The sequence below is a fragment of the Terrapene carolina genome, unplaced genomic scaffold (genome assembly GCF_002925995.2).
Source record: "Terrapene carolina triunguis isolate 2854851 unplaced genomic scaffold, T_m_triunguis-2.0 Scaffold42, whole genome shotgun sequence".
NCBI lineage: Eukaryota > Metazoa > Chordata > Testudines > Emydidae > Terrapene > Terrapene triunguis.
Genome location: NW_020664393.1, coordinates 18,764,952 through 18,791,585, shown reverse-complemented (window position 1 = coordinate 18,791,585; position 26,634 = coordinate 18,764,952). Strand labels below are relative to the sequence as shown.

At 39.6% G+C, this 26,634-nt stretch overlaps 1 protein-coding gene across 1 annotated transcript in view; it reads right to left on the bottom strand.

Moving 5' to 3' along the window:
* Nucleotides 1–26,634, bottom strand: part of BACH2 (BTB domain and CNC homolog 2) — a 138,275-nt gene that overhangs the window by 81,835 nt on the left and 29,806 nt on the right. Inside the window, exon 2 of the mRNA XM_024202727.2 lies at nt 26,303–26,452. The gene's annotated coding sequence lies outside the window, so the exon portion shown is untranslated. The remainder of the gene's footprint in view (nt 1–26,302; nt 26,453–26,634) is intronic.

The window sequence follows — 26,634 nt, the reverse complement described above, 5'->3', positions numbered from 1 at the left end:
ATGTTTTTCTACATTTTCAAATATATTGATTTCAATTACAAAACAGAATACAAAGTGTACACTGCTCACTTTATATTATTATTTTTGATTAGAAATATTTGCACTGTAAAAATGATAAACAAAAGAAATAGTATTTTTCAATTCACCTCATACAAGTACTATAGTGCAATCTCTTTATCATGAAAGTGCAACTTACAAATGCAGATTTTTTTTGTTTCATAAGTGCACTCAAACAAAACAATTCACAACTTTAGAGCCTACTTCTCTAATTACAATGTCACCTAAAAGTGAGAACAGGCGTTCACATGGCACTGTTGTAGCTGGCGTTGCAAGATATATACGTGCCAGACGCGCTAAAGATTCATATGCCTCGTCATGCTTCGGCCATTGCTCCAGAGGACACTTGTTAAAAAAATAATGGGTTAATTAAATTTGTGACTGAACTTCTTAGAGGAGAATTGTATGTCTCCTGCTCTATTTTACCCGCATTCTGCCATATATTTCATATTATAGCACTCTCGGATGATGACTCAGCACATGTTGTTCATTTTAAGGACACTTTTACTGCAGATCTGACAAAACGCAAAGAAGGTATCAATGTGAGATTTCTAAAGCTAGCTACAGCACTCAAGCCGAGGTTTAAGAATCTGAAGTGCCTTCCAAAATCTGAGAGGGACGAGGTGTGGAGCATGCTTTCAGAAGTCTTAAAAGAGCAACACTCCAATGAGGAAACTACAGAACCCGAACCACCAAAAAAGAAAATCAACCTTTTGCTGGTGGCATCTGACTCAGATGATGAAAATGAACATGCGTCGGTCCGCACTGTTTTGGACTGTTATCGAGCAGAACCCGTCATCAGCATGGACACATGTCCTCTGGAATGGTGGTTGAAGCATGAAGGGACATATGAATCTTTAGGGCATCTGGCACGTAAATATTTTGCAACACCGGCTACAACAGTGCCATGAGAACATCTGTTCTCACTTTAAGGTGACATTGCAAACAAGAAGCGGGCAGCATTATCTCCCATAAATGTAAACAAACTTGTTTCTCTTAGCGATTGGCTGAACGAGAAGTAGGACTGAGTGGACTTGTAGGCTCTAAAGTTTTACATTGTTTTACTTTTGAATGCAGTTATTTTTTGTACATAATTCTACATTTGTAAGTTCAACTTTCATGATAAAGAGATTGCACTACAGTACTTGTATAAGGTGAATTGAAAAATACTATTTATTTTGTTTTTTAGAGTGTAAATATTTGTAATAAAAATAAATATAAAGTGATCACTTTGTATCCTGCATTATAATTGAAATCAATATATTTGAAAATGTAGAAAACATCCAAAAATATTTAAATAAATGGTATTCTATTATTGTTTAACAGTGCGATTAATTGCACGATTAATCACGATTAATTTTTTAATCACTTGACAGACCTACTTACAACTTATAGTAATTGTATTTAAAAACTGAATTCACATGTGTACACCATGGAAAATACTCTCATTCATGTCCCTACAGTTTAAAAACACAGTATTTTTCATGCATTGTTCAACACAGAGCACATGGTTAGTACTAAATAAAAATAGTTTTTGATCTCATGTTAAGATATGCAAAAGTTTAATACATTACACACTGGCTGTACAGTAAAAAGTGCTGTGAGATTTATACTGTGTGCTGACTTACACTGACACATTATGGACCTGATTTAGCAAGATGCTGAGTGCCTTCAACTCTCACTGACTTCAATGGAAATTGAGGGAGCTCAACATCCACCAGGATCAATCCCTACGAGCATGGAGACAAGTGGATTCATAATTCTACAATATATGTAATTTGGGGTGAAATAGATCTCTGTTGTTCCATTAGCGATTGACATGTTTATGTGCAAAGCGAGGAAGCTATAAAGCTCTCTGATTCGGATTTCAGATGAAGCTAATTGAAGTATATTCTGTGACAAAGTTCCTCCTCTATCTTTGTGGGTCCTGCGCTTATTGGCGGATTTTCTTGCCTCAGAGATTCATCATGTGGGTTGGGGAACAGCCCAGAGACCTTCCCCTCTGGAAGAACCCACAGTCCAGGTCAATTGGGAGGTTTGGAGGGAACCCGGGCCTGCCCTCTACTCCGGGTTCCAGCCCAGGGCCCTGTGGACTGCAGCTGTCTATAGTGCCTCCTGTAACAGCTGCATGACAGCTACAACTCCCTGGGCTACTTCCCCATGGCCTCTTCCAAACACCTTCCTTATTCTCACCACAGGACCTTCCTCCTGGTGTCTGATAACGCTTGTGCTCCTCAGTCCTCCAGCAGCACACCCTCTCACTCTCAGCTCCTTGCGCCTCTTGCTCCCAGCTCCTCACACTCGCACCACAAACTGAAGTGAGCTCCTTTTAAAACCCAGGTGCCCTGATTAGCCTGCCTTCATTGATTCTAGCAGCTTCTTCTTAATTGGCTCCAGGTGTCCTAATTAGCCTGCCTGCCTTAACTGGTTCTAGCAGGTTCCTGATTACTCTAGTGCAGCCCCTGCTCTGGTCACTCAGGGAACAGAAAACTACTCATCCAGTGACCAGTATATTTGCCCTCTACCAGACTCCTGTACCCCACTGGTCTGGATCGGTCACAATTCCTAATGATTATTAACTACACAATATAATACAAACAGCAGATAAAGGGGCAATCAATACATCCCACAGACGGTAGAGCTCCAAAGCATTTCTCTTGCCACCGAGACCAACCCAGATGGCAACTTCAGGTGATCAACAACAATTTTGTCTCTCAGTATAAATGTAAAGAGAGAGAGAGAGCAGTCTGGAGTATAAAGTTTAAAATCTGCTTTTTTCCTCCACATGTACGAAAAATGCAACAGAGGATCCTGTTGCATCTTTAAGACTAACAGATGTATTGGAGCATAAGCTTTCGTGGGTGAATGCCCACTTCGTCAGACGTATGTACGAAAAATGTGCATCCCAAACAAACCCAAGGAAGGCTGTAATACAAATATTTCCCTGTGACTACATCTTCGATGTACTATGTTGCTAGGACTGTAACAAGAAAGATAGTACTGTGGCATAAGACCCCCCCCCCCCCAAAAGTGAAGAAAAAGTTACAAATACAATATCTTTCCATAAACTTTACCATATATGCAACATATTATCTTTGTGAAAAGACAGTTTTCCAGTCAGATTCAACACAGACTTTGCCATTAGCACAATTCATGTTTTATAGACACAGAGTCAGTTAATTCATATTTATCAGAAGTCAAGATCAGGTCAGCATATCCACATATCCGTATGGTTATTTCAAGAATTCTAATAGAAGAAATAAATAGTTTTTAAAAATACCCTTTGGCATAACTTTTTTACAAAATTTTCTGAATGGCAAAGTAAGGGAGATATTCACTAATTTGTACTGAATGACATTATTCTTTTCCACCATCATCATAACATACTGCATTCTATTCTATTAGTAATACTGACTTGAAATGTACCTGTGCTTTTTCCTTTGTTTTAATAACTTGGGAGATATGTATTACTATTTGTTTCCAGTGCTGCCCACAGTGTCTGGCATAAGTTTTTCAGACATAAGAAAGGTATGGTCTCTGGAAATAGGCTCTTTGGGCCATATCTATCAGTAGAGCAACACAGATTTACACGAGCGGGGGATATGGCCCTTTCTTTCTTAGGGATTTACATGTTAACATTCTCATTATTATCTATAAGAATTACCCTTCTGTTTATTCCTCACAAGTAGTGAAAAAATATCCCCTGCTTGTGAAAACATTATGATTTCAAGTGGGTAATAAACAGAAAAGAAATTAAAGACCTGAAAAAATGAGCCAATGTTTCTGCAAATGTCTTCAGTAACAAAAAATAAAGGGGAGAGAAATACAGAGGGGAAAAAAAGATGTGCTAGAGAGTTGGTCCAGAGCTGACCGTCAAAAGGGAAAAGCGAGGGAACAGAGCCAGAGGGGACATTAACATGGAGTCTGAAGTCAGCAGAGATCAGAGGTAGGAGGAGAGCCAAGCTCTAAGCCAGACACAGGAAGGAGAATGAGGAATCTGGGAAACAGCAGGTGACAGCCACAGTGAAGGGAAAGGGAAAAGAGATGCCTGGAGTATATTTCAAAAGAGAAGGGGTGTAGGTAGAAAGGAAGGTTGGATGTGACAGGAGATTGAGAGCAGGAGCTAAATTCTGCCATTGTAGCCTCCAGGGCCGGGGTGTAAGGTGCGAGAGGAGACAGAGCTGAGGGTGAGAGCAGCTATGGAAGATGAATCAGAACAGAAAGCCTATTTCCAATGAAAGAAAAGAAAAGAAAGATCAGGAGATAATAAATTACATACTTCAGCCAGTGTATTAGGAGTGGAGCAGGAGGGGGTGAAGGGTAGGCAGCAGAGAAAACTAATGTCGCTTAGAGTGATGCCAGTGATGGAGGGTTTGGGAGGCAGACAGCGAGGGGATAACGTTGAGAGAAATGTTGTCAGAGATGAGGAGGAAAAGGTAGAGAAGGGGTGTAGATGGGGGAGAAAGAGTAGCACCAAATGAGATGGGTGGGTGAAAGGAGGCTGTGGAGGTCAAAAAAGCATCATGCTGTAGAGTTAAGATGCGATAGAGATCATTCTTTGCAGAAAGGTGCAAAGTGGGTGAGGAGGCAATGGCAACAGATAAAACCAACAAGAAAAGAAAGCATGGTGGGTGACAAGTGGGAGGCAGAGGCAGAGAGAGAAGAGGTGAAGGAACAGAAGAACACAAAAGAATAAGCTTCAAAATAAAAGGTCAAGCAGCCCAAATATATGGCCAACCAGAACCAAAGGATTTCACCCTCGAGGCCCGACGTTGCTCAGCACCAACCAATGTCTCCAGCTTGGTTTCTTTTCATGCCTCTCGTCTGACCTCACAACCCTGGCTGGATGGGTGTCTGTTCTGTCAAGTGCCTAGCACATCTCTGGGCAGGACCAAGTTAGAATAGAGCACGAGACCTAACAAGAGCCATGAGGAAAACGACCCCAGCTAATTCTCAATTAACAAAAAGTGGGGAAGAAAAGGGGTAGAAGGCACTAGCTGCCTGTGGAGAGCAAGATGGAGCATTTAATACACGTTGCCATGCTTGATTGCATGAGGCCTTTGTTTGCAAAATCCATGGGGGCACAGCACTTTTAAATTACCTGCTACAGAAGACTAAAGGGACTGACTGAAATTCCAGCATACTAGAAAGGTATGAAGAAAACTGCAATGTATTGGTCTATACAAGGAGGTGCATAAAGTATTGGATCATAATTTGAACAGCTAACATAAAATGTTTTCATGGTTCTATTTTCCTGCAAGGTGACTTATATCCAGCAGTATGAGGATTAATGGATATGGAGGCATGAGAAAGTTATTAGTATGCTTATTATTAGAGTATCAGCTTGACATCCTCCATACTAAAAGTGCCCGCCTCCTCACAAAAATTACTATTTATTAACTTCTTCATGAACTATGGTATTTGACAGAGAAATTGATATCTAAGTTAAAAAATGAGACACGGTAGCACTAATTTCATTGTACATATTATTACGAATGTTCTTTTTTTAGTGTAGTAACTAATTAATCATATGCTAGATTCTGAAACGCCTGTACTAGTTGCTAATTTACAGACAGCTAGAAAATGCTGACTCAGGCTAGTAGGTCCATATAAGTAATTCAACTTGCTAATTACTCCTTCAGAAAACTAAGGCTGCCAACAGCCATTCTAACATTTTGCTAAGTAGAGTGGCATATAACTTACATTATCTCATATATCATGTGAAACAACAGGATGCTACTCATTTAACGTGACAAAACTAAGTAGCTGGGAAAACAAATTAAAACTAACTGATTTGCACGAAGTTTTGAGGGGAAAAAGATAATGCTGTAGCAACAGAGGGTTTGGCTGATGATACATTTAAGTGTAAGCAGTGTTTATGGAAGTTGTCAGGGAGCATTCACCTCTTGTGTGACTGATGAGACAGAATTCAAAACTATGACCACTTGCACAGGAGAATTTCCACTGCCCCACTTAGCTACTGCATTTAAAGAACTATGCACTGCCTCACACAAATGAGATGTGATATAAACTGGCAACCACATGCATATAAAAGCATGAGAATTTTCACTGATCCCCTAAGATACCGCACTGAGATGAAGAATCCTGGAGGCTGAAGTTCTAGGATCCACAGAAATAGCAGAGGCACTGCAAGCTTCCCCACATTGTGCTGCAGGTGTACTTCAACCCTGCATGGATGGACCAACAAGGGTAAGAAGGTAGCAATGTCTCCAAAGGCATTTATTTTCTTTGGCTACCAATTAGAACCAGCTGGTAGTATTTGTGATGAGAACAACTGTCCGAAACATAAGAGGGGTTGTTTTTAAAATAAACGGATCTGCTACTGAACATTTCAGGGTGTGTCACTACTAAGTCAAATGTCTTGTTTTATTAACGCAGTTAAACTCTGGCAATCCATCCTGTTTAGGTGAAAAAAATATATTTCTGCTTTCCCGTCCCATTTTTTACGATACAAATTACTAACACATTACCATTGGGAAAAGAAACTAAATCTGACTAATTATGGACATGTTCTTGTATTTACTAAGTAGCCTTTTGAATGAGGCACAAGGCACAAAGCAAAGCTACACAGCTTATTCATCGAATGCCTGCAGTAACAGTTTCCTGTTACTGAGAGGTTTCCTTGAAATCACTCCACAAATGTATTGCAACCATAGTGCAAAAGAAACGACTTTTCCTGCTCTGATTGTCCACTTGAACTTTTCAAGAAGGTTGCATTTATTTACCATTGCTTCGACAGTGCTCTTTTGACAACTGTCCTGCCCTGGAGAGATTGCAAAGTCTATCTGAGGTTCTCATATGGCTCCCATCATGGCAATATCTGAGAAGCTCACTATCTTTACTGGCTTAATTCTCATAACAATCTGTGAGGCAGAGAATTACTAAATCCCCATTTCACAAATGGGGAACTGAGGCATAAAGAATGACCCTCCTAAGGTCACACAGGAAGTCTGCGGCACAATGAAGAATTGAACTCAGTTCTCTTCAGTCCCAGTGTTTAGAGCACTAGTCTGGACTACCCCTCTTCAGGGGTGCTGGAACAATGTGTATAGTGGGGATGCTGAGAGCCACTGAACTAAACTGCAAACGCTGTATATAATGCGGGATGGGGGGTGGCAGCACACCTAGTTCCAGAAGCTATGCCCTTCTTTTCATGGTGGACTCAATCTAAAAATGTAATACTAATTTCAACATTAGAAAAACAAAATGTACCACAATTCTTAAAGAGATACTGTTATGATTAGAAAGGCCCAAAATCTGAGATACCTTTAATTCTCTTGTAACTCTTTACAAAATGTATGTAATTTGTCAATGATCATAATAAAAAAAAAGTCATCACTAACAGTCCAGGATATGCGAACAATCCTACAATAAAGTAGTATGTGAACAAATGATGGAGAACAATTTCGTTCTTTGAAAAAAGACATGTCCAGTATCCATGTTGTTAATAGACAAAAAAAAACAGGTGACCCATACTGTGAATAATAGAGGGCTTATTATTTATTTGTAATACAGTAGTGCCTAGAGGCCCAAGGCAAGATGCGAGGTACTGTATAAACACATAGTACAAGACAATCTGAAAAACGTGCATAATTTAAAACAGATGAGAGACAAAGGACATAGCATAGCAGATTTCACCAGCATGAAAATAACATAAAAATGTAATAAACAATTCTTTAAAAGAAGGCTCTTTTAAGAAACTGAAGAGTAAAGATTCAAGTACTGTATCTGGAACCAGAGTAATCAGTGAAGAGGCAGGAAAACATTCACTCTACCTGTGGTTTAGGCAGATAACCAGAATTCTGAAGTATTTGGCACACATCTATTATCCAGTCTGTTGGGCACTAATAAAAGGTTTATCATTTTTCTGCCTTCTTTAATCGTCAGTGGATTCACTCCTTTTACAGATTCCTAGTTTCCAACGGCAGATAGGACCACTGGCGATCACCTCATCTGTCCTGCTATATAACACAGGCCACAGACCTCTCCCAAAATAATTTCTAGAGCATATCTTTAGAAAAACAACTAATCATGGCTTAAAAATTGCCAATGATGAAGAATCCAATTACACTTTGAGACCTATAAGGTAGCCAGTTTTTAATCCATTTAATTTATGTATACAAGTGCATATGAACTATGAATAGCACAATGAACTCTTGTAACAATTGGCTGTTACTAGCAAAATTCAAACCAACTCAGAAAAATGTACATTATCAACAGGTCAAATCTACATACACAGCAAAGCTAATTATTTCAAGGCACAAACTCTGAACACAAAGTAAAATAAACTTTCCAGATATGTGCAAAGCAAATTCAGTGAAACCGAGCAAGTTACAGACAGCATTACTACTAGGACTAGTGTCTGTGCAGGAGAAAATTAGAAAGGAGTCAGTCAAAACTATGCCAACCTGAACAACCCTACAAAACCTGAGACCACCACCACCAAGCAGGAACAGAATTCAGGTGTAGTTTATCTCATTAAGAAAAAGAAATAATGTCACTATGGCACACTCATACTAAATAAGGAAATAATAGCTAGCTAAGTGTCCCCAATGCAGTCACTAGCACAACCCCCTGGTGGTAAAATGTCCTCCTGGAGGAGGTAGGAGGAATGCAGTGGCACAAAGTGCTTACAGTCTCCCATCTGCTGGAAGGTAGAGCCCACAGGCATATCCCCAAAAGTTATTAGGGCAGCTTGAAGCACACACCACCTGTGCAGCTGTGTGTGACGATGATAGCTTCCATTCCCCAGTAGAACCAAGGTAGCAATTTGCACTTCCCTATGCCAGTGCAGATGAATCCAACCCTATGTCTAAACAAGAGAGAACACTACCATTTAACAAATGCAAAATGACAGCCTAAAATACCTGTGCAACTGAGATGCACCAGTCAAAGCCTAATGCGATCTGAACAGTAATGCTGTAATAATCATCATCTAACGTCCACTGCCACATTTGCTAGTTGTTTTACTGCACTGAAATACCACTTCTCCAGATAATACCTTCTGACAGCATTATTGCTGAAAATATTTCAGCATTAGTAAATCAATCTCTCTGGTACTGAAATATTACTTTCCGAAGCCTGAGGAGGTAATTGGAGCAGCAGTAAAGCCAAATCCCAGAAAAGGGGTTAAGTTTAGATTATATAATTTATAGATTATATATCTATCTATATATGTATGTATACTACCACAGATTCCACAAAGTCCACTAGAGACTGCTATTGCCAATTTGTCATGCAGAAGGTGCTTAGATACTGTGGTGATGAGCAGCAGTACAAAACCCTATGATAACCTATGTGGTATATCATGACTTTAATAAAGCTTTTGATACTGTCGCATGACCTTCTCAAACAAACTAGGGAAATACAACCTAGATGGAGCTACTATAAGGTGGGTGCACAACTGGTTGTGAAACCATTCCTAGAGAGTAGTTATCAGTGCTGGAAGGGCATATTAAGTGGGGTCTCACAGAGATCTGTCCTGGGTTTGGTTCTATTCAATATCTTCATAAATAAGAGAGTACACTTATAAAGTCTGTGGACGATACCAAGCTGGGAAGTGTTGCAAGTGCTTTGGAGGGTAGGATTAAAATTCAAAATGATCTGGACAAACTGAAGAAATGGTCTGAAGTAAATAGGATGAAATTCAATAAGGACAAATACAAAGTACACCACTTAGGAAGGAACAATCAGTTGCACACGTACAAAATGGGAAATAACTGCCTAGGAAGGAGTACTGCGGAAAGGGATCTGGGGGTTATAGTGGATCACAACCAAATATAAATCAACTGTGTAATACTGTTGCAAAAAAGGCAAACATCATTCTGGGATGTATTAGCAGGACTGTTATACAGAAAACACAAGTAGTAATTCTTCCACTCTACTCCGCATGGATTAGGCCTCAACTGGAGTATTGTGTCCAGTTCTGGGCGCCACATTTCAGGGAAGATGTGGACAAATTTGAGAAAGACCAGAGAAGAGCAAACAAAAATGATTAAAGGCCTAGAAAACATGATCTATGAGGGAAGATGGAAAACAATTAGGTTTGTTTAGTCTAGAGAAGAGACGAATGAGGGGGGACATGATAACAATTTTCAAGTACATAAAATGTTGTTGCAAGGAGGAGGGAGAAACATTGTTCTCTTTAACCTCTGAGGATAAGACAAGAAGCAATAGGCTTAAATTGCAGCAATGGCAGTTTAGGTTGGACATCAGGAAAAACTTCCTATCTGTCAGGGTGATTAAGCACTGGAATAAATTGCTTAAGGAGGTTGTTGAATCTTCGTCATTGTAGATTTGTAGACAAACACCTAACAGGAATGGTCTAGATAATACCTAGTCCTGCCTTGAATGCAGGAGACTGGACTAGAAGACCTCTTGAGGTCCCTTCCAGTCCTATGACCCTATAGATACATTGATGTACTGTGTTTGAGAAGGGTGAGAACTCTACCTGCTTAAAACTATACAATGTAACTAAACTCTTGGTATTTGAAACTAAGAGCAGAGAGCAACCAACCTTCTCTCCATTTCTGCCCAGAACCCACCTCAGTATGTACTGAACATAAAATGGCAGATTCATTATTTACATTTCTATAACATAAAAAAAACCACCACCAAAACTAACTAATCCAAACTCCCCGCTAATCAAAAATGCCTTCAAACTTTCCAGGGAATTCATGTTTCCCTGAAACAAACTATAAAAAGTTTCAGCCCCAAAGTATTTTTAAGAGAAGGTTATAAGTAGGTACTGTAACACCATACCATTTATACATCAAACATCCTCCCAATCTCAGTCTCCCAGGTCTCTTCTGTCTCTTTACTCAAGTTCTTCTTCAATTGTGACTTCTACTGCGAAGCCCCGCATCCCCTCCTAATTTTTTTGTCTTCTAGATTGTAAACTTTGTTAGGCAGGGCCTGTCTTTATAGCATTATTTTAGCACCACATTGTTCGAGTGAAATAAATAATAAAACTGGAAGGTAGAGGCTTACAATCGAATGATTAATGGAACCTTAACTACAGTATCACCAGTGCACTAATACATTTCCTACTCACCCCATATCTCTGCCCACCCTGGGCATATGAAATGGTGAAAAGGAAAAATTAGGATCCAAAAGATGGACCCAAATCCTCTTTCCCTGAAAATCGTCACCATCTAGCTCAGGCAACATTTCAAATATTTTTGGATGTGCCAATAGCTTATTAATGACCAGGGAGGATCAAGAGGATTCCTTTAAAACTCCAGTATATAGATATTGTTTACAACAGTATATTCCTTTGGCTGAAAGATCTCTTCTTTTTCCTAAACTAAATCCAAAGAGAAAACTAATCTCCTGATTTAGAGCTGACAGGTGGTACATGCATAATTAAAGATGACCTAACATAGAATGCTCTCATTTCTGGCATATAATCAGACACTTAAGCAAAGCAATTATCAGTAGGCAATCTTTTGTGTCAACAGAGATAGGGATGAAACATTTCTCTGGTCATGAAGATTTTGTAATGATGCTGCATATGCATTTGCAAATACTTTAGCACCATTATAGATTAAATCTCAGTCATCTCTGAGAAAGATCTTCATCACTTCCAGACAACTACAGTACCCGGCCTTACTACGATGAAGGCTTACATTGCAGCACAAGCACAGCAATCAGTGCTTGAGAAATGGTCCAAGACATCAAAAATCTTTTCAGTGCTCTGCCACGCCATTTCCAAAGAACCGAGGTACCTTCTATATACACATTGCCCTGTCCGTGATTACATCTATGGCCTTACTGCCTCCTACATTACCCTGGCACTCCCTATCCCCCGCCCTTCTTCCACATTGTTCTCATTGTCCTCTTCTGTAACTCTTGACTTTATGCGTCCTTCTGTGCTATGCCTTATGCTTCAACAGACTGCCAACTACCATGTGCCAAGAACCCTCGCTTTCTTCCTTCAAAAAACCTGAAAACCCATCTGTTCCATTAAGCAATCCAGCTGTAGTGACCACTAGAGACAAACTGAGTTTGTTTCACACTGCCTCAACACTCTATTTTCCCTGCTTGTGACTCTCTATGTTGTGGACTTCTCAGGCCAGGGATTTTGTTCACTATATGGCATGATTTATCTACTGTTAAGTGCCATGTTAACGTCCTGTCCTGTATAATCGTGCTACTAGGCTCATATAGCACATTTTCCTTTCGGCTCTCAAAATGCTCCTTTAAGGTTGGTGGGCATTATTATCCCCATTTTACGGATGGGGAAATGGATGCAGAGAGTAGTTAAGAACCTTGTGTGAGGTCATACAGAAAGGCTGTGGTAGAATTGAAAGTAAAGGCCAGATCTCCTGTTTTATCAGTAGACAACACTGCCTCCCTGAAGTAGTAACATCTCCCTTACAATCTGAAAAAGAGAAAATTTAACTTAAACCTTTAATAATTCCCCCCCCCCAACAATATTTTTTGTGGAATCCAGAAAGGGTGTCCGGAGAAAGAATAAGCCATTTAAACAGATGGATATTCTAAAAAGGGTCTTCTTGTGGGGGAGTAAAATTAATTTAGAAGAAAAAAGCGTAAGAGTGAGGTGGTTTTCCTGATTTTGGGGAAGCTGGGGTTGTGAGAAGCATTATAAACCACAATTAAAATACAGCCCTCCCACCCACTTTTCCCTAAGAAAGAGCTGCTCTTAGGATATAAAATTACTTTAATATTGCAGTGAGAAAAGTGTTTTAAAAAGAGTGGCTTATGATAATGGATTTTCAAAGCAAAAGTAAAGCTGCTTTTCCTGAGAACAGGGCTTTATAGATGGGGAACTTCACAATGCCAGTGGTGTGCATTCTACTGCATTTCACAAGATTTCTCATTATTTAAATTCCTACGTACTTATGTCATACATGAATAAATGACCTTATTGTTCAGAATATGTCTTTATACGAACATCTTTGCTGTTAGGACTACTGTTATTTTGCATTTTTTTCCTTACCAAGTCAGAACAAAAGTTTCTTTTAAGGCAGTTTTGGGAACTTCATGCAAATGTCAGTTTTTACACATCAATCGTCAGTTTAACAACATATAATGAAATATGTAAGAGTAACACTAATATTATGGGTTGACTTTTTAAAAAACAAATCAAAGCTTATAGACAAATTTTTGTTAAGGCAAATTTCATGGTACTGCATTACCAAAGGTGTTAGTAATAAGATTATAATATTGAACTGTTAGAGGGCTGAGTTCAATTAACTACAGACACTTTCTTCCACAAGGCATATTTATTTATAAATACTTTATACAAGATACAATAGCAGCAGACTTTTTAAGAGCGGGAGGAAGGGTATGGAGCCATTTACAGAACAAAATAATTTAGCATGAGATCCAAAGATGATTCAACATGCTCAATTTCTCTCAGGAAGCGAACATTTTCTTAAGTCAGAGGAATACTTGTTAGTCTCTTTCTTCTTAAGGCACACTCGTTCACTTTACCCACCCTCCGCAACAGTGGTATTTAGGGTCCAATCTCGCAGCCCTTACTCACCTTGAGGACTTATGTGGGACTGCTCATGTGAGTAAGGGCTTCAGGATCAGCTCCAGAAAGAGGAAAACACCACAGCATATGTAGCTATGGAGGCAGGAACAAAGGATTTTAGAGAAAATGAAGGATGAGGATTGCTTTGCATAACAGAATGCAGAGACTACGTTGGGTATAAGCCACATTTTAAAATGTGGAAGGATTACTTCATGAGATTGAAATTGCATGTTAGAAAAATGTTTTATTTGGAAGCGTACTTCTTATGGAGCTCTGCAAAAATAGAAATATGTACAGTATCCAAAAATGGCAGCTTTCTGGAGCTAAAATACCATATGTGAGGCATGTTAAAGTACAACATTTTTATAGACGTACAGAACAACACAGAGGTCACATATCAGAGGTGCTGGAACAATTTGCATAGTGGGGGTGCTGAGAGCCATTGAACCAAAATGTATATAATGGAAACCACCTCAAGCCCAGGGGTGCTGCAGCACCCCCCGCTCTCCTAGCCCCAGCACCTCTGCCGCATGTACAACTGTATACAGTACAACTGTATACATCTATCCATGCAGATACAAAGATACAAAGCAATACATAGCATAAAATAAAAAATGTTATTCCAATGAGACAAACATTCAGATTAGATGTAGTTATGCTTTGCCCCCTCCCTCTCACCTCTACAATATGCTAAGCGTTGACTAGCTTCACCCACTAATTTAACTGGTGTCACGTCCCATGTAGGGCACCTTCTTTATAATGATGCTCCATTGCTTTTTCTTTGCCATGTTCTGTGGTTTTTATGTTGTGCTTTTATGGATGAATTTCTAGGGCAGAATTCTGCTTTTCAGTCATAGCCATACAACCTCCACAGAAGCCAATGGGGGTTACATGAATGCAAATGAGGAATTTGGTCCTTATTATTAGAGCTGGTCAAATAATGCTTGACACATTTATTATACAAATTGTTTGTTGTTTGATTTGTTTTAAGTAATGCACTCACCTCTGCTTAATTGTGCCATGTTATAAATGACTCAGTCGGTGTTTTCATGCCATTTAAAAAGGTATATTATTAAACTTAAATGCTTATTCCTTTCTCTGTCATTCCCTTTCAAACCCGGTTCTTACAGATAGTGCAGATCAGTTTTGCCAAATAACTTGGCTAATATTTACACAGCTTAAAACCATAATTACAGGTGAAGAATGACTAATATATTTCAGTAACAAATAGAAAGCTGTTAGCTGAGTTGTGCTGTGTGGACACTGTTCTGCTATTTGGGAGGCTAGCTTCACATCAGAGGTAACGTGCGCATCAGAATGCTGGAGAGGAGTTACTGAGTGTACTCCCACGTTACTGTTTACAGCAGATACATTCAATGAGAGTTTTAATGAGCAGGCAGGTGGAAAAGAAGTAATTAAGCAATACAAAGTTGTCAACATTTTACTAGAAGACCCAGGTAGACTTCTGCGCCACAGAAATGATGCATGTAATCTTTGGGGAAGTGCTGGCCTTATCTTAAAGCAGCTCTGTCAACTTATTCAAGAAATGGCATTAAGAGACAATTTTGGAGAAAGTTGGGAAGTATGTTTTCTCAGCCTAAGGTAAGGCAATGAAACAGCAGCAGCTAGTAAATGTTTGTGCGGACATGGGGTTATGTTCAGCAAAAAGATTAGAGCAGGAAAGTAGCCTGTACAGTATACATTTGGGTGGATGAAACCTTAGCATTTTTGCTGGACTGCCATCACAAAATAATCCATCCTGGTACTTGCACTATTCATCACCACAATATCTGAATGCCTAAAAACTAGAATGGAGAAATAAAAGCTTAGGCATTCCAATTCGTAGCATCTAAAACCATAGACTCCAGAGCTACCAGAGAAATAATGACATTTTAAAAGACCACCACACCCATTTTGGGTGAGACTTTCGGAAGTGTGGGGAACTCACAATTCCCACCCAAGTTAATGGGAGCTGCGGATGCTCAGCACTCAGAGTCAGAAGTGTTATGCACTTATGCACGGTGTATAAGTAAACATCCAGAAAGTGTTATTGCCTCACCAATAAACTGTAATTAAAATTAAAAATATTAACAAAAAAGCAGCTAAAGAGCGTTACATGATAAACCTCAGAAAAACACTTATTTCCAACCCTGCAGCCAGTTGTTCTGTAATATCTTCTGCTTTGTGCTGACAACCTTTTTTCCCTGCACTCATTCAGACACAATGCCTTCAGGTCTGTCTAAGTAATGTAATTTACTGGAGTGGAATTCCCTTGATACCTTCTGCAGCACTCAGTGACAGTATCATTTATACTCTACACTGTCATGCTATGACACTGATACATTGGCTTTCATCCCTCATTCACTGCAGAGTGTGCAATTTCACCTTCCATTGTGTCCTTTTGTAGAGTGCATGTACAAATTTACTCCATTCATCCCTAATTACAAACCTCTGCTGAAATACTCTCATTAGATTTATATTTCTCACTCCAAATGTCAATCTTATTTGAAAATTCCAATTTTCCTGAAGATTCATCCATTAGCAATAACCTCTAAAGCATTCCTTAACTGAATGCTTTAAACGCGAAACCAACAGAGCAGAGATACATCATTATAGTAAATCTCCATTGCTAATGTTTTCTATTATTCAAGTAATATAATAATGAGCACATGACTGGCCAATTCTATACTTCCAGCACAAAAGAGGTGTGAACTAATAATCAACTGTTAAGTCGGAGTCTGATCATACTGTATCACTCAGTAGCATTTCTAAGCCTTTGCCATTCCGTACGAACGTGTGGGAGGGGCATCACAGCCTCAGTATGATCTGCAACCACCTCCTTTTGCACCTTTTCACAGCAGCTCCAGTCCATGACAAGGTGCAACAAGGCAGGGGTGGTTATATTAAGTAAATCTTTGTGTGCTAGAAGATCATTCTTGGGCATTTCAGCTTGGCTTGCCATGCCAGGAACTGAAGCACAAATTTAATGAATTTATGAAAAATTCTGCTGGTAAAAGATCCTGATTGCAGGTGTGTTTGCCATGGGAAGGAAAGGGAGATTTAATAGCGAGTCTTGCTGATTTCCGGATGTAGATTACCTGCAGTACATCCTAACACAGGGGTCCGCAACCTTTCAGACGTAGTGTGCCGAGTCTTCATTTATTCACTCTAATTTAAGGTTTCGCGTGCCAGTAATACATTTTAATGTTTTTAGAAGGTCTCTTTCTCTAAGTCTATAATATATAACTAAACTATTGTTGTATGTAAAATAAGGTTTTTAAAATGTTTAAGAAGCTTAATTGAAAATTAAATTAAAATGCAGAGCCCCCTGAACCAGTGGCCAGGACCCAGGCAGTGTGAGTGCCACTGAAAATCAGCTCGCGTGCCGCCTTCGGCACGCGTGCCATAGGTTGTCTACCCCTGTCCTAACAGGTTACTGACCTTCAACAGAAGAACTCTACTACATTCTCTGACAGTAATTTCAATTCAACTCCTTCACCTGCGACTGTTCAGTTTGGACAGTCTATACAACAAAATGTGGGCAGATTAAACAGGGAAGTGGTAAAACTAGAAAGGATCCTTCCTACTTCCTAGGAGAAAATACAGTATTATTACATTTTAAAAAAAATGAAGACAACTACAGTGTTTCCTGACTCTTGTACAATGCATCCTACCTGCCATTACTAAAAAGATCATCTGAGCAATATCCACAGAAAAGTAAATATTGTATCATGCTCATCGGAAAGCACTGAATCAAGTGAGAGAGTTCTCAGCATACGATACAGACTTTCCTGCCATTTTCTTCAAAGCAATTAGATATGACCTCATCCATAGCAGGCTTAGCAGCAGAAAGAAAATATTTCTACATCTGTATCAAATAGGGAGAATCCATAACAAAAATGACAACAAATGTTTCCCTGCTTGTCAGCTTCTGGTCACCTACAGGATTAAGACATGTAGATAATTATAACAGATGTAACGTAATTCCCTGCAGAAAACACCACCACTACAGAAGCTAATTACTCCTGAAGTTTTGGCCATTCCCACCTGAAGTATTTAAAACCTTGATTACTGCATCAACTCTCTTGCCTTTTGTATTGTATATCAGCCGGTACTACAATGGATGCGTACAGATGCTAGAACAGAAATATGCATTTAAATAAAAAGGCAGAGATGAGGTGGTAAGTGTAGAGTAATAATGACACACCACACAGTTCTGCTCCTAAGAGAAGGATGAGGGTTTACACTGAACTAATTTAATGGGATTTAATATTGCATAATAAACCGCCCCCCCCCCCGCACCACAGAGAGCATCAATAATCCATGGAACAACTGTGTGTGGCTTTAAGTGCTTGCACTATACCACATCCTCTATACTTCTTTGAGTTACATAGCTTCTTAAGTGAGAAAAGACTATGAACGAGAAGCTGGCTTCATAAAGAGGCAAACATTCAGGAGCATCTTTACTCACCCATTTCAAGAATCATATCAAACTGAAAAGCTAAAAATGCACAGACACACTCATTCTTTGGAAATGCCACAGCTACTTAATGAGTGAAACGGGGACAGCACCAGAGAAGAGACCATAAAGTTATGAATTTCCCTGTAAATGCCGACAACATTTCTCTTTTGTGTTTTTCTTGGCCATAAGCTGACATGCTATTAATTAATGTGACCACAGTAGATTTAGCAGCTCAATAAAGGTAAATTTTAACTAATTTAGCAGACCCTTTACCAGCTCTGGTTACCTGAAAAAGCTACCAAGCCAGCAGTTACCCATGCTATCACCTTATAGTGGAAACAAAAGAGTTTTACATGCCAATGGTCAACATTAAGCATTCCTTTACTTGCTGTTCAGAAAGCTGGCAAAGAGCATTTATATCAAAAAGATTAAGTTATAGATCAACAGTTCAAGTTATACAATTGTGGTTTTGGATGGCTGATTTTAAAAATCTGTGAGCACTCACAGCTGTTTTTTTCAGATACAAGGACAATTCTGCTTCCAAAATCCTTTCATCACCATCCCTTATCAGTCATACTTTGCTTTTTAGAATGAGAAAATGCTGATAGAGTATTACATGAAGACTAACAGTGTAAGTAACTTGTCTGTCTCTCTCTCTCTCTCTTATTTCAACAAAGACACATTTACAAGTACTCAAATGTAGAACTTACCAGACAGAGGCAAAGCTGCATGCAAGCCAGTCATCAGAGCTAACGGAATGATTCTGCTTGCTCTACAGATTCTGAATCGTCTGAGTCTTATTTTTAGTTGTACACAAAGGGCAATAAATGGAAAATCTTATTGTAACCACTGCTTTTTCTTGGCCACCCACACTTCCAACACCTACAGCGCAAGTATACAGATGCAAAAAACCCAGTACTGATGGCTCATCTTAACAAGGGATGCAAAGTAGCTAAAAATCTATTGCATATTTTTCCAGTTTATATTTATGGTTTCATTGTGCCATTTTAACAGCGAGGACACAGATTATAATGTAGATAAACTGCAATAGGACATAAATGGGGCTTTCATGCATTCAGCGCATCTTCCATTCTTTGATCTTATTCACTGTCTGGCAAACACGTCTCAAATTTAGGATGGCTAACCACTGACCAATTTTAAAGTCAGTAATAAGGATGCAATCGGATAACAAAGGCACACTTCCTTTACTAGCTTTTTCAAACCAGTGATTTATAAAGGGGTTACTGATGGGCTTATCAGTGGGAAATTATCCTGATTATTTTACTCCAGAAAGTGGTAATTTTAAAAAAAATCCCTTTATACTCATAATAGTAGTATTAGAAGAACGAGAGCGCATGCTGTCAAGGATGATTTCATCATGCTTAAAAAATTCCACTTTACTTAAACTTGCTTTGCAAATTACTTCGTAATTTCATACACGGCACAAATCATAACCTAGCAGTACACTGGTTCCATTCACCATTCTTCTCCATACCTGACATTTTTCTGTTTACCCTGCACACATTTTGAACTGATACAAGTATGAGCATAATTATCATGTGAAAACCTGCACAGGACTAACCCAAACTGACTGATTCGATCTGTTTAAAAATAAAATAAAATAAAATAAAAAAGACCACTCAGAGCAGACTGCAGAAGAGGATCAGTAAAGGAGGTCTGGGGATGTGAGAATGAAAGCTGACAGTCTGTTTTAATTAACTACCTCACTTCTTGAAAATGCAAAGTATTATGGCTACTAAAGCATCAATTACAATATTCTTGCCCGAACTCTCTGCAAATCATAACAGGAAACACGTGCAAGTAGGCTAGCAACCATTATTTCAACAAAATAATATTAAGACACAAAGCATCAACTCCAGAAAATGTGACTACCTAAGATTTCTCATTAACAACATACTGCACAAAACTGCCTGTCATCTTCTAGTAATTAACATGGAACCTAATGCACAGACAGCTGCTCTGAACATACCGCAGTTTACACAATACTGTTGAAATCAGATACATGCTTTTCTGGTGTTTTTATGTCGTAGGAACTTCTGATGTGTGTTGTAAAAGCACAGGTATCTAAGTATTATGAAAAGTGGGTCATACGCCACTGAGTCTCAACCACACCACCCCCAAGTCGGGCACTAGATGACTGTACACTGTGCTGCAAAGAGGGAGGGATGGATTTCAGCAGCAGTGAAAACAAAACTTTTATGTGGTGAGATGTATTTTAGTTTTTACTGGTTTAGGTTAGAGAAAGTTGATTTCACTGTCACCGTCTTTCAGTATTTTCTTAAAATAAATGACAAGCACTGGCAGGTATGATACTCTGTGGGACACTGGAGAGCTGGCAAAGGTACTGTCCCACCTATGGGGAAATGCTAGTTATCAGAGTCCCTGTGGTAAAAGCTTTACCAGGGCTGAAGTGAGAGCTCTGACTCAGGCAGGCTGACACACAGACTGCCACCTGCAACACTAAGAAGAAAAACTTCGTCACAACATCGTCACGTGAATAGAAAGTAAATAAATCAATAATACTTCGCACGTATGCAGCACTTCACACCTTGGACGCGAGACACAAACATTAATTAATGGCAGACAGGGAAGAGGTGTCAAAATAATTCAATTTTGGCGTGTTGTATCATATCATACGGAACACAGCTCTTCTCAAGCCTAGCAATTACCTCTAGAAAGAGTGTAAACGGTATTTGCCTTAATTTAATGGCTCCATAGTACTACTTTTAACAGAGTCATCAAATGAAAAGGGAGATGGCTGTTACTTCCAACTATCCTGCCATATTTTCCAAGCTGTTTCAACCAGCATTGTACCAGGGGTTTTTGGTTCACTCCCTCTCCGCATCCTATTTTAGAAGATGTTCTCACGCATGGATGCATGTATACTTTATACTTTAATGTATAATTGCTGCCTGGTGGGTATACACTTAATATTTTCCAGATTATATTATGGAATAAGACATATTTGCAGCAAATTTATTTAAGTTTTCAAAATAACAAAAACAAATGTATAGCCAATATTTCCAGCTTTATCAGACTGGCCAGCTAGTGGCATGCTGGTTCCTGTATCACTGCTGTGTAACAGACAAGCTGTAGAGAAAAGCAATGGAAAAAGCCCTTCTACTTTAAGAAAGGCTCTCAACACTGACATCTGCTTCTAACCTTAATCCTCTGCCAAACCATCCCCACCCCCGAAAAGGAAGTTAATAAAATCTAATAAATAAATAAATAAATAAATAAAACCTTACCCCCCAGCAGAGTTTTGACCCCAAAAAGGCAGATATACCAGAGACTCCATGGAACCCACCAGGGACTTTCCTAATGATTTTATGTGGAAGGTGTTCAGATACTACAGTGATAGGCAACAGTATAAAACAGAGAGAGAGAGAGTACAGTACTCTCCTTCAGACAAGGCTGCCCATTCATGTGAAAGTAAGTGTGCGTGAATATGTGGCCATCTTCTCCACATATGAAGGCCCAAATTTTCAGAAGTGCATGAACACTTGCGTGTGTGCCTGATTTGTGCATGGACAACACCTGAGATGTGTGCCCCAATTGGGGTTACATGTATGCATAGCTATGTAAGTGCACAAACCCCTAGCTCTCATTCACACGCTGAGTGTTACTTACATGCAAGTCAGATGTGCACTTTTGAAGAAGTGAGCCGGATGCATAGGCTGTGGAGCTGGGAGGATGGGGGTGGGGGGATCTGGGGAGGGAGGCCTACCCAGTCCATGGCCTGACCACTTTTAAACATGTAGGTGGAAAATAGCGTTGCCACCTGGCTGGTTTTTGACCGGCTTGGACGGTTTTTCTACTCTCTTGCTGGTTGCTGGTAAAGAGATGCAATTTGCCCAGGGTTTTTTTGCTGCATGCATGAGCAGTGATCTTGTATCTAGTGTCCGCACACATTATGGCCAGGAGCGCACCATGGCTGACACCCGGGTTCCCCTCACCTGCCAGCTGCCAAAACTGGAGCAGCTCCTCTCAGCACTGGGAAACAGCTAAACCCGTCACCCAAAGGTGAGACTTACCACCAGGGAGAGGTAAAGTAAGGAGGGGGTGAGGCGGCAAGGGCTTCTGGAAGGGAATGGTGCCTGAGAGGGGAAGAGGATGATCAGGTAGGGGACAAGGGCTTCAAATCTATGTCTGCCCCTCATCTCTCTCCTCCACACACTTTAAATGGTGCTCTGAAGCCCCTGGCCTGATGTGAATATAATAGTTCTACAGTCATGTAAAATACAAGCACTGAAGGAGAGGATTTTTTCCCCATGAAATATGGTATATGTGGCACATCTGAAATTAGAATCTGGTCCTGGATGCTCAGTGGCACAAAGACCACATCTCTTCTTACCTACTATCATGACAGTTGAGATCAGCTGGGCTGCTCTTGATAACAGTACAGAGGGGATATGAATGTCTACCACCCAGGTGTTCCAATGGTTGAGTTGTCACCTTTGGAAATTTGATTTCCCTGTTGGTCCAACGAAGCATGTGTTTTTTGACCTGTAGACAGACAATAAAGCCTATCTGTTTTCTCATTATTTGGGTGATGGTAGGCGTGTGACAGACATTTAGTCATCAAATGGCGCACTTCACATTTTAAAATTAATTTACATCTGCCCACAGATTGCTGATGGGCAGGTTTTAGAAACCTAAAAATTAGATTAAAAAAATACTTTATTTAAGAGAACTCTTATTACCTACATATTATAGAAATGAGTTTCTATTTGATTTTGTTTAGCTCAAAGCCTTTAAGAGTCTTACTGAACTGTCAAGACAAGAATTTGCATAAGTAGTATAAATTCAGGCAGTCCATTATTCCTCAGAATGCCATTGATTGGTATGTTATTTTTGCTTCTTTTAAAAAGAAATAATGAAAAATCAAAACAAAAAAATGTAAACTTAGCATTTAAATTGCAGTTCAGAATGCAGCATAGTTCCATGGTGATGTCAACAGGACAGCTGTGTAGCCATATCCTAACATTGCAATTCCAGCAGCATCTGATCAAAGCCCTTTTATGTTACACATTTGTTTTGTGCCATCAGATAGCGCAATGCAACAAAGTATGAGCTGTTTAGGGATGAAAACAGCCCTTCCCAACCTCCCTACTCCATCATTGTATGTAGGTTTGTGCATGATGGTGTAACATTAATCAATCAACTAAAGCTTTGACTCTGCATCAGAATCTACTAGTGTGGATCCAGATGCAGGTTTGAGCCTAAGCCAGTAACCAGCTGCTTTATGACATTGCAATTAGCCATACTCCTTAGGACAGGGCCTGTGTCTTCTTCCAAGTTTTGCATGGTCATGAGCACATTGTTGGCAAGAAAAAAATATAAAAGGATTTTACAACATTTTTCAAATCCATGTCCTATTTTTCAAGTTAAGTTAGTGCTCCAACACTGCTACACTGTCAGAATGGAGAATACTGATTAACCACTGAACAGGCAGCAGCGTTATAAGCATTCCTGTGTACCTCAACTATGACCAGGGGATGAAAAAGTTTTTCAGTTATGTCCATTCAGCTCCTGACTGCTCTTTTAAATCTGTCACTTAAGGTGTCATTTTTAAGTTAGTTTCTCTGTCATGGATTTGCAGTATTGCTAACCATGAGCATTCAACAATCACGAGGAAGGCCCCAAAAGTCACGAGAAATTTAGAAATAACAAAATCTGCGTTCTTTCCATTTGCCTTCTGGCTTTTAAGCCTCCAGTGTGCAAGTTTCCAAGCTTTTATTTCTGCAGCCATAAGGGCTAGAAACGTACTTATTAAAAAAAAAAAAGAAAGCTGAGACGCTCACAGTCACATGACTCCAAGTATGGGGGCTTTATGAAAAACACCAAATATTGCGAGACTCATGAAAGAATTGCGAAAGTCTGTAAGTAGTTTGCATCCACTAGAAAATGAACAAAAGTCACCACCTCATGTCACACAGGCCACTCAGCATTTCTCTGATGATAATGACTTTCACTCACTACCAGCCTGGGCTAGAATTCTGTGATTTACTTAGAGCTCTATTTACCAACTCTTTCAGCCAGCCAGCATCTTCTTTCATTTTCCTAATTCTGTGATTGTTTTTGTACAATCATTTATTTTGACCAACAGCCCTCCTTCTAGATCTTGGGATACACTGACAAACACGTATTATGTGTCTACATACCAACTCACCTCCCACACTTCTCTTTTTTACAATAATAGTTGCATATGTGAAAATGTTCTTTTGACAATGGATAGTTTTTTAAGAGTGCTGCCACAGGAAAGTATTCAGCTGTATTTACGCTTTTCACCTACATAAGCAGGTTAAGTTTCAGTTTTTCCTGGTTCCAATGACTCCTATGATAGCCTGTTTTTATTAAAACTATACTATACTCTTGGCCCCTTAGGAGAAATAAATGTGCCTGCTTTTACTTTGATTTTTTCCAGATATCCCCCTCTCCCACATGATTATGGTAAAATTCATACCCGTGTCTTTAGCTTACTTTATACCTAGTATGTTGAAACATTCAATGCCATAACAACATGAATACTGCCAAGAACAGAATAAGATTTAAAGTCTCCTGATGGGGACACGAGTAGCGAGGATGGCAGATGTCCTTATACAGACTACAGCAAGTCCCAGACCTTAGGCCAGTATGAGTTTTCATTCCATGGATTCCCTTAAGGTTTTTCTGGTAGAGTTATTTGACCAGCTGCTAGTTGTCACATGTTTGTACAGAGAGGAGTGTGGATCATAACCAATGCAGGATCCAGGAGCTGCATTGTTGCTCCCAAAAATTGTTATCAAAAGGAGCTGCATTGTTATTCCCAAAAATGAGGATGAGCAAAAGCAGGGAGCATCTCAACAGGTATGAAAGACCCCAAAATGTCTTCAGTTGATTACTAAAGTGGACAATGTATTTTATTAGCCATTATAGTTCTTCCTTTCCCCTTTTTGTTCATTAATACAAGATTCTAATGCATAATTGATGTGGGTCATTGGTAAAAAATACAAAGATCAGATGCACAAATTTGTCTCTATGGGCGGGTGCGTGCCTTTCCTCAAATTGCACTAAAGTACTAGCCAAAAACAAAACACACACCCCTCCCCAGCGTTTGGTTTTATCAACAAAGAAATTAACAGGATAAAGTTCAACTCCAGCCTTCTCCCAAGCATGGCTGCTCCTAGGGTTCCACCCTTGGGACCACTCCGCCCACACTTTATACGCTGCCTCCTGGGTCAGGGTAGCAGCACTCCACAGCCCACTTCCTCCACCTGGGGAGCCTTCCTTGTAGAGTTTCAGCCCCTATCTCCAGGGCAGAACACTGATCCCTTCTTGACCAGGTCCAGTGGGGGTCTGTCCGCCTCATTACACCATCTACAGCAATCAACAGTAAATAACACAATTATATTCTCTGTGTGCACGCTCATTGCTAATGTACAACTTCTACCATGGTTACATCATGAGCATGCAGCAAGGGAAGGAGTATGGTCCAGCAATTAGAGGCGGGACTGGGATTCAGGGCTCCTGGGTTCTATTCTTGCCCAATTCTGCGACTGACTTGTTGTATGATCTTCTGTGTTAGGTACTATAGAAAAACCTAATGTATGGCAAGCCACTTAACTAGTCTGTGCCCCAGTGAGATCCTCACATGGAAGGGGCTGAGTAAGTGAGGAGAAGGGATAGCTGTAATAGAGATAAGAAGAGGCTTAAGCTATAAAAGGTACTGTGTTAGCACCCTCCAATAAAACAAGGAGAACAGAAGGCAAGAAAGAGGGAGAGCACAGCATGGGAGGGAGAACTGTGGTTCCACCATGCAGAAGCTAGGGAACACCCACAATATTACCATGCAAAGACTCCATCTGAACCAGCCTCTGAGGAGCAATTCAAGTATGCTTTGGGAGAGCATGTATATGCAGGATTGAAACACTGCGATAAGAACAATTAAAACACACACACAAATGAAGTTATCCTGAAGTGGCAAAAACCTAGGCACACTTTTTAGACAAATATTTAAGCTATTTTAAAGCACTTTTTGCAAAGGTCAACGATGGAAGCAGAAAACTTAGAAATCCTTCAAAATGATAAAATTACAGTCACAGTTCAGTTTACAAGCCAGTCATAGAACTTCATACCCATCTATTCACAACCTAATGTTTTATGACATTTAAAAGATGGTACTTATTTGCTTTTTTGTCTGAAACATTTTCATTCTTTTTACACTTTTTTATGGTAGAGGAGTTCGAATCAAGACTTACATGTAATTTTTCTAGGTTCTGTGCTGGCTAATCTTCTCACGATGCTGATAACTGAATGAATGGAGAAATTAAGAGGCTACAGCAATCCATTAAGATGTGGAACACCAAAGCTTTATGAGGCAAATTTCTGGCAGGTCAGTTGATATAAACCTAAAACAAAATGAAGACAATCATTAAAATTCAGACATCAAATTTACATTAGATGTTACTTTTGGCAAATAATTTGTTTTCTGTAATCTTGGTGATGGGAGTAAGGCCATTTGCAAAATCAACATAAACTTTCCCTCCGTCGTTATAAGCACAAGGAGAGTTACAAAGTATACAGTGACTAA